Source organism: Peromyscus californicus, unplaced genomic scaffold, assembly GCF_007827085.1.
Source record: "Peromyscus californicus insignis strain IS unplaced genomic scaffold, ASM782708v3 Scaffold_12__1_contigs__length_115047231, whole genome shotgun sequence".
Classification (NCBI taxonomy): Eukaryota; Metazoa; Chordata; class Mammalia; order Rodentia; family Cricetidae; genus Peromyscus; species Peromyscus californicus.
The window spans coordinates 64,502,236-64,515,070 of record NW_026294413.1 but is presented as its reverse complement, the minus strand read 5'-3'; the positions used below and the strand labels follow the sequence as shown (position 1 = coordinate 64,515,070).

Genomic DNA, 12,835 nt, shown 5'->3' with positions numbered 1-12,835 from the left:
CGTCCTGTTATCTCAGCAAAGGGCAGATGGAGACAGGAGGATGAGTTGTTCCAGGTCATCCTCCACTAGACTGAGGTTCCAGGTAGCAAACAACAACTAACCAAAGAAGCTCTCACCAGGGTAGCTTGAAAGCTACTAATTTACATAAGAAAAAATAATTAACTGAGAAACTTTGCAAAACAGAAATGTTAAGAAAAAAATTTAAACCACAAGCTTACCTTCCTGAGGCAGGACTAATATTTCATTGTCAGGGGAATTTTTTTGTTGTTCGTTTTGTTGTTTGAGACCAGGCTGGCTTGGAACTCAGAGATCTGCCTGCCTCTGCCTTCCCGACGTATAGAATTAAAGGCCTGAGCCACCACCACAACCCCGCTTGCAGTAGAATTTTAAATTTGGTTCTTTTCCAATCTCACGCTTTTATCTTGTAGAAAATACACCCCCTTTTTCCCAATCTCACGCTTTTATCTTGTAGAAAATACACCCCCTTTTTCCCAATCTCACGCTTTTATCTTGTAGAAAATACACCCCCTTTTATTTAGATCTACGCTTCCTTTCTACTTGAAAACAAAAAACAAAAAACAACAACAAAAAAAAACCCCACTAAACTAAAAAAGGTACCACTCCACTATCTCCTTGGGTCCTTGATAGGCATGACATTTACGGTGTGTAAGTCACACATAAATGGGCACGTTTTTAATTACTCCATGTGTGCCAATTTAACCCACACGACAATAACAATAGGAAAACAGCTTCTGATGCAGAAAGCATGCCACACTGCATGTGGCAGTCTAGTTCATGCTCTGATGATCCCAATCTAAGGTTAAACGTAAATTGACCTCCCCACCTTGGTCTTCTTCGTCCACAGACAGAGAACCAACCACCCTAAGGTTGCACACGTCAAAGAGCTGTCAACCACACACCTGTCAGTACTGACTTCACTGACCGTGGGGTGCGGGTGGGGTGTCAGTCAGTCGCTCCTCGGATACAAATCAACTACAGCTCCTAGGTGATATTTTTCACTTATTCGGGGCGTGTGGAATCTTACCTTGTGGAGTGGACCAGTGTTCAAACCTCCCAGAGTCCTGCTTCGCCGTTTTACTCTGTACTTCGCTGCCCACAGCCCGTCACAGCCAAGTTGCTCAGGAACCACCAGCCACGAAGGCGAACGCCCCAAGACAGACGAGGGAGAAAACGCAACTGAGAGCCCGGGCCGCCTCAGCTACCGGAACTGCGAGCCGCCGCCGGCACGCGCGGGGAGAGCCGGGCCGATCCGCAGCGCACCCTCCCTGCGCGCCTCACACCTGAGCCGCCTGTCAAGAGACGCCCTCACCTCAGCCCGCGGGAGACTCGCGCCGGCAGCGGGCTTCGCCGGTACGCGGCGCCCGCCTGCCCCGGCCCGCCCAGACGCCCATTGGCTACAGCCGCTGCCGCTCAGCGCCTAGGACGCTCCGCGCGCGTTCCGCGGCCCCCGCGCGCTGTTCGGAGGGCGCCGCTTCCTGATTGGTCAGACCGCCGCTCTCGGCCGGTCTCGCGCTGTCTGCGCCGGCCAATAGGGCTTCTCCGCAGTCTAGGGAGCCGCATCGCTGGAGTGGTGGCGCAGCCTTTTTTCTCGGTAGGTGCGTGGCTGCCATCTTGTGTGTGGCCTCAACGGGCCTTCTCCTGCTAGTGCAAGTGTGTGTGTGTAGCGACTAGGTCTAGGAGGCTCCTGACAGTGACGGGAGTGATGGGAGTGACGGGGAGACTTCCCCAGGAGGGGTTCTTCTCGGCCGGAGTCTCCTCCCTGGGTTTGGGAGGCAGGCGTGGTGGTGGTGGTGGTGGTGGTGAGCCCAGGCTTTGATCTTTAGAGGTTTCCATGTCTTAGCCTTGATCCCTTGGTTTCCGAGAGGTCTCTGAGCAGTGTTTGTGGCGCGAAGGTTCCCACCATCGATCCCTCATATGGTTAAAGGAGGCTGGGTGCACCATTCAGAGCGGAAAAGCCGGTCATGGAAGGGTGCGGGAGATGTCTCAACTGACCTCCGGATCGATAGAGAAAACACCCTCCCCTCCGCTCCCCCCCCCCCCCCAATGGCCAAGGACCGACTGCTGAACTATTGCCCTTCTCGAGCTCTTGAGAATAGCCCTTTAGACTATAGTCACATCCATTGGTGTAAGTGTACACCATGTTGTATGAGAGGAGGTTTTTTTTTTTTTATAAGTGTGAGGCCAGCATTCCTGCAGTGGCTTTAAAATAAAAATGTTGATCTGTAGAAACGGGAAGTGAGGGGAGAATTTCACTGACTTTTTGTTATTGTGAGACAGAATCTTACATACTCCAGATTCGATTCAAACTAGGTATGTGGCTCAGGCTGTCACTGAACTGATCCTTCTGCCTCCACTGTCCAAGTTCTGGGTTTACAGGAGCGCCTCACCACAGAACCCATCCTTGTTTCAAGTGTGTTGAAAATTTATTGTAAATTTCTCTTTACATATTTTTTTATAAACTTCATCATTAAAAAAAAAAACTTGAAAATGAGTAAAAATACCACACACCAAAATTAACCAAACCTCAAGTCAGTACAACTCAATAAACTTCAATACTATTAAAATTTGCATTCAGAAAGGAAGTTGTGTATTTTCACACTGAATTTACACATATTGAATATGTCATATGCACCTATGGAATGAATGATAAGCGGCGCTGGTTACCTCGAGAACAGGTCAGGAGGCACGGCCATGACTACCTAGTAGCAGAGTTTTATTAGGAGGAACGAGGGGGAGACAAAAGAACCAGGCCTGAGAAAGGAGCATGTGCAGAGAGAGGGAAAGATGGTGGGGGAAAGAGGGAACAGAATAGAGAGAGGGTAGGCTCTTTAAGGCGCAGGTGGGCCTACAAAGCTACACCACGCATGCGCTGATTGAGTGACCAGGTGGCGAGTACATGATCACCAGCGCACACTGATCATGTAAGATGCAAAAACTCTTGTCTGGCTCCTGAACACATGTGCAGTCATGCAGCTGGAGCTAGGCAGAATCCTAACATTCCAGACTTTTGGCTTATTACAAAAAAAAAAGCGAGTGAACAGGAATAGGGGCGTCATTTCTCTGGGAAAAATGCTTCCAGCTGACTTGGTGGGCATCGGGTGGCTCTTGGGGGGCTAGGGAAGGGGGCTTCCGAGGTAGACAAGCGTTTTCGAATGGTGGGCTGTCGTCTGCTGCCTTGGAGCTGTTCATCTTTCTTGGCTTGGCACTCTGGCTGTTTTTGTGTCTGACAGGATGCTGGTAGGACAGAGAAAAGCTTAGAAGAAAGAATTATTTTTTTTTCCCTGGGTGGGGGGTTGTTCCCAGACCAGGAAGGTTTGGGTTTGGTGCTTATCTGAAGTAGATCCGACCTGTCAGATGGGCTTAAGCTGGTTTCTGGAGCTTAAGAAAAAATTTAAACATATTAAGAAGCAGCCATGAAAAAAAGTCTTGGGCTGGTGACCATTGGAGTGATTGGTACTCCGCTTGTATTGGTTAGTATTAATAAGAGAGACAGAGAGAGATTGGAACATGTGTTTAATTTTTTAACCTGAGATAAGCTTTATCAGAGACAGATTATTTTAAGGCACCTGTTTCCTTTACTAGTTTAGCATCCAGGAGACACAGGTGATCAATTGCTTAGAGCATTTAACAGTAATAGATGGCTATATTAAGTCTGTTTTTGCAGAGCCCAGACACTTTTGGGTCTGGGGGTGTAAATACCTTTTAACTGTTACAGTTTCTTACCACCTGGATATATCTGATGGTCCTTGGATTCCAGCTCTATGGTGATCCTGTAACAATTAGCTGAGTAGTTAATTAAAAGAGGGAAGCAGGAAGAGAAAAGCTTGTGGGGGTGAGACCTCATTCTTTTGGAATTAAGTACAAGGCAGAGAGCAGGCACCTGTCTGTGTCCCTGTGCATGAGGAGGAGAAGCACTTCTGACAAGTCTGGAGTGAGGCACATGGAGGGAGCAATGAAATGAAAGCGCCTACCTTAGCTGGAAAGTCTTTTCCCATTAAGTAACCCTGAAAGTACAATTAAGTCTGGTGAGGTGGGTAAGGTTGTCCTCCCTACCCCGACAATAGGGAAACAAGGAGAGGTGGAACCCCAAACTCCCCAGGACTGAGTGAGTGGCTCCAGTGTCCAGAAGGAAAGAAACAGATCACTCCCATGCTGCATTCTGGGTTCCCTGTCAGCCGTGGCCGAGCCTAGGAGGTCTGCTGGAGGTCTTAGTTTGTCCCCATGCCACTCGGTGCCCAGGGGCAGTCAGCTAGGTGGCACTTTGAACAAGGCTCAATTGATGGCCTGGCAGGGCATGCACTAGCCTGCCTGGCCTACCCCTGCCCCCCCCCCCCCCCCTTAAAACAGGGACCCAGCAGCTTTCAGGAGCCAGTCGGACAGCGTGTGCCAGCATTTGGCAGTTCTGTTCACGGCTTTCTCATCTCTTCCCTGGTCCACCTTAAACACCACAGCTGAAACTTCTGCCTGTGGGGTCAGGAGCCTTGCTCTCCAGATGTTTAAGTTTTAGCCCTAAGGTCAGGGAGCTCTGGGAGACAAGAGATGAATTTTATTCTGTGTCTTGAATTTTTTTTTTTTTTTTTTTTTTTTTTGATAGTTTGCTGGCTTGAGGACAGCTTTAGGAAGACTCGCCAGGAGGCAGGCTGTAAACTGATCTCTGGCTAAAGAGCCATCCTTACTGTGATTATTGTGATTATTAGTATAATTATTATTATAAGTTTACCACATGGGGGTCCTGGTGGTAAACTTATTTGCATGCATCTTAGCCTGCTTTCAGACCCCTCTGTGCTTCTCAGGGCAGCTTGAGAACGAGTGGGAGGAGTTAAGGTGAAGCCAGAGTTGGGCAGAAGTGGCCCGCCCAATACTGGAGAGCCGAGCACAGAGCAGAGAACAGACAAGATAAGGTTCTTTGGAGTCAGAAATTCCTTAGGTTTAGGAATGCACGTACTCAGGAGAGAGAATCAGAAAGGGAAGGTTTAGAGCTTAGGTAAAAGCGTGGGGATAAGGTAACTCTTTTCATTTGCCCATTTTCTGGCAGATGTTAGACAATTCCCATGAAATATCGGGGTTGAAGCAGCCGTTATGCAGCCAAATTTACTAGTATCTGGGATATTTAAGGCATTTGTCAGAGGAGGAATGTAACCACGAGAAGGAAGCCCCCGTGTCCCATGGCTGCAACCGAGAGAGAGAAAAAAATAAAAAATTAAAATAACAAACGGGATCCCCAGGCTCCTATTTCAAGTGTCCTTGAGAATAGGCAGTCTGTGGACGGGCATTAACAGCACAAATTACCCAATCATCGTCATGAAAAGGGCAAGGGCTGGGGCATACGTACTGGAGGGCCCCCCCAGGAGCCTCGACAGCATCCAATACTTCATTAAGATAGAATGTGTCCTGGTATGCAGTGAGGAACCCCCAGGGGTCCAGTGCGAGGAGTATAGCTCAGGCTACAGTCACAGGAAATGGCAGGGGTCTCACCAATCTTGGCAGCATGTGTGGTGTACAGAGTGGTCTGGCAGCTTTGCAAATGAAAAAAGCAGAGTGGGCAGTTGCAGGTCTAATGAACCACGGTATAGGTTTCCAGATGCTGAGCCCCAGATGCAGAGCGCCAGAAAAGCCTATCCAAGTCATGGCACCAATGAAATAAATGATAAGTAGTGCTGGTGGGGGTGCTGGTTACCACAAGAACAGGTCATGAGGCATGGCCATGACTACCTAGTAGCAGAGCTTTATTAGGAGGAAGGAAGGGGGAGACAAAAGAACCAGGTCTGAGAAAGGAGCATGTGCAGAGAGAGGAAAAGATGGTGGGGGGAAGAAGGAACAGAATAGAGAGAGGGTAGGGTCTGAGTCACGGCTCTTTAAGGCGCAGGTGGGCCTACAGAGCTACACCACTCATGCACTGATTGTGTGACCAGGCCGCGAGTACATGATCACCAGTGTACACTGATGACATAAGACGCAAGACCCCTTGTCTAGCTCCTGAACTGCGCATGTGCAGTCATGTGGCTGGAGTGTGGCAGAATCCCAACAACTTAGCCACAACCAAAATAAAAAAAATCCACAACAGATTTGTGAATTTCTGGATCTATCATTACTGTGCCTGGTGATGTCATCATTGAGCAGGACATTTTTTAAAGGAGAATTGGAGTTTGCCGTGGGGCTGGGAAGAACAAGACACTGCACTTTGCTCTTCCCGTTCTTCCGCTCTTGAAAAAAATTAAGACTCCCACCTCCCTCCCCTTGTGTAGAAAGCATTCGTTGTCTTTCATTTGAAAGAAGCTGCCAGATCTGAAAATCTAGCCAGTTAGAGACAAATATTTTGTGATTAACTGTAGCAGTTTTGATACACATGAGAAGCTGAGACTTCCCTCAGAGCCTTTACTTTAGTTCTCAATAGTCAAGGTTAACTGGTGCTTCACCTGGGTCAACAGCGCAGGAGGAGGGTATTTTGTGACAGAAATAAAGCCAGGAACAACAACAAAACCCCCAAATTTCTTAATTTACTTTTTAAAGCCACAATCCATACTAAATTTTTTTTTTTTTTAAAGAGGTGTATTTTCTTGAAAAAAGAAAGTATGAGTTGATAATCAAACTAAGTATCAGTGTTACTGGTCCATATATCCACTGCCTTACTTTTTCCTGTTTTTAAAAAAAGTTAGGAAACAACTTGGTAAAGGACAAATGTGTATATAGGTTGGCTGTGGGTAGCAATGGGAGAAAAGTCTAAATTCCTCTTTGCTGTGCCAGTGGCCATCTTAATTTGCAAGAAGTTTTAGGACAAAGGCTAGAACATGTGAAAACTGAGCTGTGAGAGAGGTCTTTAAAATGTAATGGTTTCATTGATTAGGTGACTGCCATAAAGAGGTCGTTTTGACCTTTACAGTTCCAAATCTTTGTTTTTAGTTGCATTGTTTATTCCCATAATGGAGTCTGTTGATTGAAACCAGAAAGTTCATGGCTAAATGTTCTAAATTAAAATTGAGTATACAGATATTTCTATAAATTCAGTTGTTCCCAAAAATGGTAGTTTATATCATCAATTCATATTAAGGTATTTCTAGCATTGATTAATTTTAAAGGGTTGAGAGTATGGCTTATTGATAGAGCATGTGCTTAGCATGCACAAGATCCTGGGTTCTATATTCAGCACCCAAATAAATAATAAAAGTCACAAGAATTCCTGTAAACCAGTGTGCTAAAACATAGTAGGATATTTAGACTTGAGCTCGTTTAGCTTAAAAAAGAAGTTTGAGAAGTATTATATATTTGACCTATTGTCCCTCCTCTCACAGTACTTAGATCACCCTCAGGGCCTAGTACATGAGCTACATGCTAGGCAAGCACTTGCTCTCTCATCTACATCCCAGCTCTGTTTGGCTTTTGTCCCTCTAGGTACGGGGATTCAATGTACAGCTTCTTGGGCAGTCTTTGTCGTCCTTGTTGCTTTGCTTTTCTTAAAGCATAGAGGAATCCTTTCCTGGTCAACCTTTAACTTCTGCCCTCGCAATCTCATTTGTTCCTGTTCTTAAACTAACACTTTAGTGCAAGGGAGACCTATATGTTAAATTTTTGCTTGAGCACTAAAAATACATTTCTGATAGTCTTGACCAATCTTACTATGTACATACTTCTTCCCTCATGTTTCCTATGTTATCTTCATCATTGATATGGGCATCTTCCATGTGGCTTGGATTTAAAATTAAATTCTTCCTTTTGTCTCACTTAACCTGTCTATAGCTGCAATCCCTGTAATGGCTTTCCTTTTGTCTTTCTGCTTTCTCCTTCTTTCTAAATTTAGCATTTTATCTTGGGTGTGGCAGTGCAGGCCTCAATTCCCAGGGAGATTGAGGCAGGAAGATCCCAGTGTTGAGGCTTGTGTAGTCTATAGTGAGATTCTGTCTTAGTAAAGCAAAACAATGTATATGCCACTGTATTCATGATAAATCCTATATTCCTTAGCTTGGAATTTATTTTAATTAAGCTACAGTTTGGCTACCAAGATAGAGATACTAAAAGTAAATGTGGTCTTTGAGAATAAACTTTCTCTTTCCTATGTAAAACATTAGCTATCAGGTGCTCATGTTGCACACAGCCTTCAGGGACCCATACTCCTGCCCTTCTTCCACTCTCACTGTGCGGCTCCACCTTATGAACCAATGTGGCTGCTTTGTGCCGTGTTTATATATATCACCTTCCTAAATGGAATGATGAAATGTCTTCTATTTTGTTAGAAGACAAATATTTGCAAGTGGTAATAGTTGAATTTTGTGCCTTCATTTATTTCATGTTAGTTTTACATAGTCACACAAATTCATATAATAATTTTATCACTTTTGGTACCATTCATGTGGGTAGGCTGTGTGCCCCTCAGATGTCATGTACATGGCCTCTTATTTACTTGTGGACATAGAACTTGCTTTGTACTTTTCACGTGTGTTTGCAGCAGTGGTTCCCAATACTAAGAAGTACATTCCTTTGGAAGTAATTAGTGCTGTTCCTTGATCCAGGTCTGGCTGCTCTCCAGTGACTCAGGTCAGAAAAAGATTTGCAAAGACAGAAACCAAAGAAGATGGGAAGCTGCCACCAGCAAAGACCATTTAGAGAAGAATTTGGGTGCAAAGAGCTTTTCTAGAGAGGTAAGGGAGAAGCAAGGGGCAGTAAGTCTTCCATGCTGAGTGGGGTCTCCATTACCCAGAGCCTGTGTTTTGTTTTCTCTTCTACTGGATTAGCCTTGAGGCTCCAATCAACTTTAGTCTCCTAGTCCAGTCCTTGTAGTTTTTTTGGTAAAAACACAAGATTTCTGAGCCAGTTAAAGATGATTTATTTTCAGTTAGAGAATAAGATTACAAATCCTTGATCTATACTTTGATACCATCCAAAGATAGCTATCCTGAGTTCTGTAAATCTAGAAAAAAGTAAGTTTTAAGATGCTGGCCTTGGGGCCTAAGTGATGGCTCAGTGGATTAAGGTGCCTGCTACCAAGCCTGAGAACCTGAGTTCAGTTCCAGGACCCACATGGTGGAAGGAGAGAACCAGTTTCCACAAGTTGCCTTCTGATCTCCACATGCATGACATACACACAGTAAATGTGGGCTTTGTTGTTGTTGTTTGTTTGTTTTTTTAAGGACCTTAGTTGTAAAAAGAACGTCAAATACCATTTGGACTTCTCAAAAAAAAATTTCTGCTGATACTTTGTTCCTTTGCCCAGGAATAGCTAATCTTAAAGTTAATCACTAAGCTACTAGCAGCAAGCCAGGCATGTTTGCTCATGCCTGTAATCCTGGGCTGAGGCATGAGGATCATGAGGTCCAGACCAACTTGGGACATAGAAGACTTAAAACAAGGATAGAAAATAGCAGGACAGGTAGTTGAGCTAGTGGAAGAATGATCAAATAAAATCTTGCTATGTTTCCTGGGTTGGCAGCTTCCTGAATGCTGGCATTATCCATGTGTATCACTATCGGTGATTGTTTGCTTCTTTTGTTTTTGAGACTGGGTCTTAACTATAGTCCAGACTAGTTTTCTCTTCTACTGGATTAGCCTTGAGGCCAGGGTTGGGACTAGATTGGGACTTGAGAGCGTCTCCACCTGACACATGCAGGGATTAGGACCTAGACCAACAAATCTGACCAGAATTAGTGGGTTTTTTGCTTTGTTTAAAAGTCAACTAATTTACCATGGTCTCCTATTCCTTGTTCTCCCTCTCTGTTGTTGATCCAGCTGGGATCTCCCGCTCCCCCAAGCTCTCTTTCCCTCGACCCTCGCCTTTCATTACCCCCACTCATGTCCAGGCTGTTCATGTAGATCTCATTCCATTTCTCTGTCATTGGGCGATCCCTGTGTCTTTCTTGGGGTCCTGTTTTCCGGGTAGCCTCCCTGGTGATGTGAGTAGCAGACAATTCATCCTTGTTTCATGTCTAGTATCCTGCTATGAGTGCGTACATACCATGTTTGTCTTTCTGAGTCTGGGTTACCTCACTCAGGATGATTTTTTCTAGATCCATCTATTTGTCTGCAAACCTCATGATGCCATTGTTTTTTTCTGCTGAGTAGTATTCCATTGTGTATATGTACCACATTTTGGTAAATGAAGACCACATGAGAACAGGAAGAAGCAAAGTGCTAGAGAGGCCCACAGAAATCCACAAAGATACCCACACAACAGACTGCCGGCAATGGTCGAGAGACAGCCCGAACTGACCTACTCTGGTGATGGGATGGCCAAACACCCTAATTGTTGTGCTAGAAACCTCATCCAACTACTGAGGGATCTGGATGCAGAGATCCATGACTAGGCCCTGGGTGGATCTCTGGGAGTCCAATTAACGAGAATGAGGAGGGTTTATATGAGCGAGAATTGTTGAGACCAAGGTTGGATAAAGCACAGGGACAAATAGCCAAATGAATGGAAACACATGAACTATGAACCAATGGCTGAGGGGTCCACACTGGATCAGGCCCTCCGAATGGGTGAGACAGTTGATTGGCTTGATCTGTTTGGGAGGCATCCAGGCAGTGGGACCAGATCTTGTGCTCATTGCATGAGTTGGCTGTTTGAAACCTGGGGCCTATGCAGGATTGTTTGGCTCGGCCTGGGAGGAGGGGACTAGACCTACCTGGACTGAGTCTACCAGGTTGACCTCAGTCTGTGGGGAAGGCTTTGCCCTGGAGGAGATGGGAATGGGGGGGGGGGCGTTGGGGGGAAGGTGAGGGGGACGGGAGGGGGGAGAACAAGGGAATCCGTGACCGATATGTAGAACTGAATTGTATTGCAAAATAAATTAAAATAAATTAAAAAAAAAAAAAAAGTCAACTAAAACAAGAGGAGGAGAGCTTATATATCCTTGGGTTATAGTGCCAGGCTCAGCCCCTTGAAGTGTAGACAGGTTCATTCAGTTAATTAAGCCAGCAGGGAGTCCTTGAAAGGAAATACTTCTTATTGAGAGTAATGATGAATGTTATGTGTGATAAATGTTTGCTCATTTAAAGTATATCTCAAATGAAAACTTTGGTGGAGAGGTATGATGAAGACTTTTTAAGGCTGTACAGTTAGGTGTCCAAACTGAGGCCTAGGATAGCTATTGTTTTAAACTTGATTACCCAATATCTTACAGCAGCTTAATGGAGTTTGTAATCGACAGGATTGTATTGCAGTGTCAAAAGGTTGGACACACTGGTGCAGAAAGTGTGTATTTTCATAGTCTATTTCTTTCTTGCAAGTAAATAACAATGGCAATAAATACCAGATAGAAAAGAACACAAAAGAACAAGGAAAAGCAGCTTCTTTGAAAGAAAACATCAAGAACTTGTAAAAATAAAGGACATAGGGAATCAGTGAAATTATTTTTTAAATTTCCAAGATAAATACCTCTGGGATATAAGAAAATAAAAGTCCTTAGTAACTGATTCAGGTAGGTTTGCATCATTTTTCAAGAAGCACCTTGCCAAGATGCATCAGCAAGGAAGTCTATGTTGACCTTTTCTAGGAGAGTCCTGAGGAAATTAAATCAGAGTTATACTCTCCTATAACTTTATCCTTGTGAAAAATTGGAACTACCAGAATGGTCTGTACATTGTGGTGTGACCATGGTGGTGGGTTGAGTTTCAACCTTTTGAAAGGGTTTTTAGGGATAACTTTTATGTCTAGTGAAAAAAGTGTGGATAATTGGAGAATCAACCTGTGAGAATGAAAAAAAAAATTGCACAGCAAGGACAAGGCTGCTGTTGCTAATGTATAGTGCAAACAATACAGCCTTCGGCTCCTGAGTGAGGTGCCTCTGCACACTACTACAGCCCTCAGGTCCTGGGTGAGGTGCATCTGCACACTACTACAGCCATCAGGCCCTGGGTGAAATGCATCTGCACACTACTACAGCCATCAGGCCCTGGGTGAGGTGCATCTGCACATGACTACAGCCCTCAGGTCCTGGGTGAGGTGCATATCTGCACACTACTACAGCCCTCAGGTCCTGGGTGAGGTGCATCTGCACACTGCTACAGCCATCAGGCCCTGGGTGAGGTGCATCTGCACACTGCTACAGCCATCAGGCCCTGGGTGAGGTGCATCTGCACACTGCTACAGCCATCAGGCCCTGGGTGAGGTGCATCTGCACATGACTACAGCCCTCAGGTCCTGGGTGAGGTGCATCTGCACATTACTACAGCCCTCAGGTCCTGGGTGAGGTGCATCTGCACACTACTACAGCCCTCAGGTCCTGGGTGAGGTGCATCTGCACACTACTACAGCCATCAGGCCCTGGGTGAGGTGCATCTGCACACTGCTACAGCCATCAGGCCCTGGGTGAGGTGCATCTGCACACGACCACAGCCATCAGGTCCTGGGTGAGGTGCATCTGCACACTGCTACAGCCATCAGGTCCTGGGTGAGGTGCATCTGCACACTGCTACAGCCATCAGGTCCTGGGTGAGGTGCATCTGCACACGACCACAGCCATCAGGCCCTGGGTGAGGTGCATCTGCACATGACTACAGCCATCAGGTCCTGGGTGAGGTGCATCTGCACACTACTACAGCCATCAGGTCCTGAGTGAGGTGCATCTACACATGACTACAGCCATCAGGTCCTGGGTGAGGTGCATCTGCACACTACTACAGCCATCAGGTCCTGGGTGAGGTGCATCTGCACACGACCACAGCCATCAGATCCTGGGTGAAATGCATCTGTGCATAGAAAGCTGCAGCCAGCATTTGGCGCTGTCATTGTTTGTTTTTTATTTCTGCTGTTACAGGAGAGAGAGAGAGAGTGATATCTTACAGCAGGCTTAATCTGCATTTCTCTTAGGATGATGATGTTCTT

General features: G+C 45.6%; 2 protein-coding genes across 4 annotated transcripts in view; one reads left to right on the top strand and one right to left on the bottom strand.

Moving 5' to 3' along the window:
• Positions 1-1,372, bottom strand: part of Setdb2 (SET domain bifurcated histone lysine methyltransferase 2) — a 68,031-nt gene extending 66,659 nt beyond the window's left edge. The window contains exon 1 of the mRNA XM_052733082.1: positions 1,046-1,372. The gene's annotated coding sequence lies outside the window, so the exon portion shown is untranslated. The remainder of the gene's footprint in view (positions 1-1,045) is intronic.
• Positions 1,373-1,502: 130 nt separating this feature from the next.
• Cab39l (calcium binding protein 39 like) overlaps positions 1,503-12,835 on the top strand; it is a 127,909-nt gene continuing 116,576 nt past the window's right edge. For 2 of the 3 annotated variants that reach the window (XM_052733074.1, XM_052733077.1), the window contains exons 1-2: positions 1,503-1,612; positions 8,526-8,654. The gene's annotated coding sequence lies outside the window, so the exon portion shown is untranslated. The remainder of the gene's footprint in view (positions 1,613-8,525; positions 8,655-12,835) is intronic. The other variant, XM_052733075.1, reaches the window with a different exon arrangement.